The sequence below is a fragment of the Arachis ipaensis genome, chromosome B5 (assembly GCF_059453495.1).
Source record: "Arachis ipaensis isolate K30076 ecotype BB chromosome B5, ASM5945349v1, whole genome shotgun sequence".
Lineage (NCBI taxonomy): Eukaryota > Viridiplantae > Streptophyta > Magnoliopsida > Fabales > Fabaceae > Arachis > Arachis ipaensis.
This window is the reverse complement of record NC_142440.1, coordinates 149,126,033-149,130,869: the sequence shown is the minus strand read 5'-3', so window position 1 is coordinate 149,130,869 and position 4,837 is coordinate 149,126,033. Positions and strand designations below refer to the sequence as shown.

Genomic DNA, 4,837 nt, shown 5'->3' with positions numbered 1-4,837 from the left:
TTGTGTAGGGGCGTGCGTTTTCTTCCATCATTGGCAAGTTGAACGCCAGCCTTACATTTTTCGGACTGAAATCTAAGTAGTTTCCCCGAACCATGGTAAGATAATTCTCTGGGTTCGGGTTCTTACTTTGATCATGGTTCCTAGTGATCCATGCATTGGCATAGAACTCTTGAACCATTAGGATTCCGACTTGTTGAATGGGGTTGGTTAGAACTTTCCAACCTCTTCTTTGGATCTCATGTCAGATCTCCGGATACTCATTTTTCTTGAGTTTGAAAGGGACCTCGGGGATCACCTTCTTCTTGGCCACAACATCATAGAAGTGGTCTTGATGGGTTTTGGAGATGAATCTTTCCATCTCCCATGACTCGGAGGTGGAAGCTTTTGTCTTCCCTTTCCCTTTTCTAGAGGTTTCTCCGGTCTTAGGTGCCATCAATGGTAATGGAAAAACAAAAAAGCTTATGCTTTTACCACACCAAACTTAGAATATTGCTCGTCCTCGAGCAAGAGAAGAAAGAAAAGAAGAAGAAGAGAAAATATGGAGGAGAGGGAGGGGGTGTATTCGGCCAAGGTATAGAAGAGAGGGTTGTGTGGTGTGGAAATGAAGGAGGGAAGGATGGGTTTATATAGTGAGGGAAGAGGGGGTAGGTTCGGCCATTTTGGGTGAGTTTGGGTGGGAAAGTGATTTTGAATTTTGAAGGTAGGTGGGGTTTATGGGGAAGAGTGGATGGATGTGAGTGGTGAAGGGGTAATAGGGAAGAGAGTTTGAGGTGATTGGTGAAGGGTTTTGGGGAAGGGTGCTTATTGGAAAGAGAAGATGAATGTTGAGAAGAGGGAAGAATATGAGTGGAGGTAGGTGGGGATCCTATGGGGTCCATAGATGCTGAGATGATCCTGTGGGGTCCACAGATCCTGAGGTGTCAAGGATTTACATCCCTGCACCAATTAGGCATGTAAAACGCCTTTACATGCAATTCTGGCGTTGAACGCCAGTTCTATGCTTGTTTCTGGCGTTCAGCGCCAGATCCATGCTCTGTTCTGGCGTTGAACGCCAGCCAGATGCTCTTTACTGGTGTTTAAACGCCAGTAAGTCCTTCCTCCAAGGTGTGATTTTTCTTCTGCTGTTTTTGATTCTGTTTTTAATTTTTGTATTTATTTTGTGACTCCACATGATCATGAACCTAATAAAACATGAAAGAACAATAAAAATAGAAATAAAATTAGATAAATAAAAATTGGGTTGCCTCCTAACAAGCGCTTCTTTAATGTCAATAGCTTGACAGTAGGCTCTCATGGAGCCACACAGGTGATCAGGTCAATTTTATAAACTCCCAACACCAAACTTAGAGTTTGACTGTGGGGGCTTTAGTTGACTATGTACTGAGAGAAGCTTTTCATGCTTCCTCTCCATTGTTACAGAAAGAGATCCTTGAGTTTTAAATACAAGGTTGTCCTCATTTAGTTGAAGGACCAACTCTCCTCTGTCTACACCAATCATAGCTCTTGCTGTGGCTAGGAAGGGTCTTCCAAGGATGATGGATTCATTCTCATCCTTCCCAGTGTCTAGGATTATGAAATCAGCAGGGATGTAAAGACCTTCAACCTTTACTAACACGTCCTCTACTAGTCCATAAGCCATTTTCATAGATTTTTCTGCCATCTCTAATGAGAAATTGGCAGCCTGTACCTCAGGGATTCCCAGTTTCTCCATTACAGAGAGTGGCATGAGGTTTATCCCTGACCCAAGGTCACATAGAGCCTTTTCAAAGGTCATGGTGCCTATGGTACAAGGTATTAAGAACTTTCCAGGATCCTGTTTCTTCTGAGGCAATGTTAGTTGATCCAGATCACTCAGTTCATTGATGAGCAAGGGAGGTTCATCTTCCCAAGTCTTATTGCCAAATAATTTGGCATTCAGCTTCATGATTGCACCAAGGTACTTGGCAACTTGCTCTTCAGTAACATCCTCATTCTCTTCAGAAGAAGAATACTCATCAGAGCTCATGAAGGGCATAAGGAGGTTCAATAGAATCTCTATGGTCTCTAGATGAGCCTCAGATTCCTTTGGCTCTTCAAAGGAAAACTCCTTGTTGATCATTGGACGTCCCAGAAGGTCTTCCTCACTGGGATTCACGTCCTCTTCCTCCCCTGTAGGTTCGGCCATGATGGTTATATCAATGGCCTTGCACTCTCTTTTTGGATTCTCTTCTGTATTGCTTGGGAGAGTACTAGGAGGAGTTTCAGTGATCTTTTTACTCAGCTGGCCCACTTGTGCCTCCAAATTTCTAATGGAGGACCTTGTTTCATTCATGAAACTCAGAGTGGCCTTAGATGGATCAGAGACTAAATTTGCTAAGCTAGATGGATTCTGCTCAGAATTTTCTGTCTGTTGCTAAGTGGATGATGGAAAAGGTTTACTATTGTTAAACCTGTTTCTTCCACCATTAGTAAAGCCTTGTTGAGGCTTTTGTTGATCCTTCCATGAGAAATTTGGGTGATTTCTCCATGAGGGGTTATAGGTGTTTCCATAAGGTTCACCCATATAATTTACCTCTGCTATTGCAGGGTTCTCAAGATCATAAGCTTCTTCTTCAGAAGATGCCTCTTGAGTACTGTTGGATGCAGCTTGCATTCCATTCAGACTCTGAGAAATCATATTGACTTGCTGAGTCAATAGTTTGTTCTAAGCCAATATGGCATTCAGAGCATCAATTTCAAGAACTCCCTTCCTTTGAGGCATCCCATTACTTACAGGATTCCTCTCAGAAGTGTACATAAACTGGTTGTTAGCAACCATGTCAATAAGTTCTGGAGCTTCTGCAGGCGTTTTCTTTAGGTGAATGGATCCACCTGCAGAATGGTCCAGTGACATCTTTGATAACTCATACAGACCATCATAGAATATATCCAGGATGGTCCATTCTGAAAGCATGTCAGAAGGACACTTTTTGGTCAGTTGCTTGTATCTCTCCCAAGCTTCATAGAGGGATTCACCTTCTTTCTGTCTGAAGGTTTGAACATCCACTCTAAGCTTACTAAGCTTTTGAGGAGGAAAGAACTTGGCTAAGAAAGTCGTGACCAGCTTATCCCAAGAGTTCAGGCTATCTTTGGGTTGAGAGTCCAACCACACTCTAGCTCTGTCTCTTACAGCAAACGGGAAAAGCATAAGCCTGTAGACCTCGGGATCAACCCCATTGGTCTTAACAGTATCACAGATCTGCAAGAATTCAGTTAAGAACTAAAAGGGATCTTCAGATGGAAGTCCATGAAACTTGCAGTTTTGTTGCATTAGAGAAACTAATTGAGGTTTAAGCTCAAAGTTGTTTGCTCCAATGGCAGGAATTGAGATGCTTCTTCCATGTAAATTGGAATTAGGTGCAGTGAAGTCACCAAGCATCCTCCTTGCATTTTTGTTGTTAGGTGCGTCTGCCATCTCCTTTTCTTGTTCGAAAATTTCAGTAAGGTTGTCTCTGGATTATTGTAATTTAGCTTCTCTTAGTTTTCTCTTCAGAGTCCTTTCAGGTTCTGGATCAGCTTCAACAAGAATGTCCTTTTCCTTGTTCCTGCTCATATGAAAGAGAAGAGAACAAGAAAAGAAGAGGAATCCTCTATGTTACAGTAAAGAGGTTCCTTATTGTTAGTAGAAGAAGAAAGGGAATAAGAGTGAAGAAGAATGGATAATCCAAACACAAGGGTGAGGATAGGAGTAGAGATATGAGATGAAAAGAAGTGTTAGTAGATGAATAAATAAATAGAAGGAGATGAGAGAGAGGTAATTTCGAAAATTAATTAAAATAAAAATTAAAATTTAAAGTTAAATTTCGAAAATTAAAGTTTGAAATTAAAGTAAATTAAAATTAAAAATAATTAGTTAATTAAAATGAAAGTTTGAAAAAAGAGGGAAGGAATTTTCGAAAATTAAAGGTAGAAAGTTAGTTGGGCAGTTTTGAAAAAGATATGATTGAAACAAAAAGATATAATTGATTGAAAAAAATTTGAAATTTGTTTTTGAAAAAGATATGTTTGAAACAAAAAAGATAAGATTGATTGAAAAAGATAAGAATCAAACAAAAAGATAGGATTAGTTTGAAAAAGATTTGAAAATCAATTTTTTTGAAAAGATAAGAGGTTAGAAAAGAAGTTAGAAAAGATTTTGAAATTGATTTTGAAAAGATGTGATTGAAACTTATTTTGAAAAAGATTTGAAAAAGAAATTTAAAAAGATTTGATTTTGAAATCAAAGTTGATTACTTGACTAACAAGAAACTAGAAGATATGATTTAAAATTTTAAAGATTGAACCTTTCTTACTAGGCAAGTAACAAACTTAAAATTTTAGAATCAATCACATTAAATGCTAATAAGATTTTCGAAAATTATGAAAAAGATTTTTGAAAATTAATTTTGAAAATTTCGAAAATTATGAAAGAAAAATGAGAAAGATTTGATTTTTGAAAAAGATTTGCAAAAGATAGAATTTTTAAATTGAAAATTTGATTTGACTCATAAGAAACAAGTAGATTTTAAAAATTTTTGAAAATGTCAATCCAAATTTTCGAAAATTTATTAGAGAAAAAGGGAAAGATATTTTTTTTATTTTTGAATTTTCAATGAAGAAAGAGAAAAACAACCCAAAGACTCAATGCATGAAAATTTTGGATCAAAACATGTGATGCATGCAAGAACACTATGAATGTCAAGATGAACACCAAGAACACTTTGAATGTCAAGATGAATACCAAGAACTTATTTTTGAAAAATTTTGAAGAAAAGAAAACATGCAGGACACTAAACTTAAATATTTTTAATTTTTAGACACTAAGAATTCAAGAATGCAT

General features: G+C 37.6%; 1 non-coding gene across 1 annotated transcript; it reads left to right on the top strand.

The window, feature by feature from the left end:
• Nucleotides 1-2,926: 2,926 nt before the first annotated feature.
• On the top strand, nt 2,927-3,034 carry LOC148566189 (small nucleolar RNA R71). The gene has a single exon (XR_015884100.1). It is a non-coding gene; the product is annotated as a small nucleolar RNA R71 (small nucleolar RNA).
• Nucleotides 3,035-4,837: the final 1,803 nt, after the last annotated feature.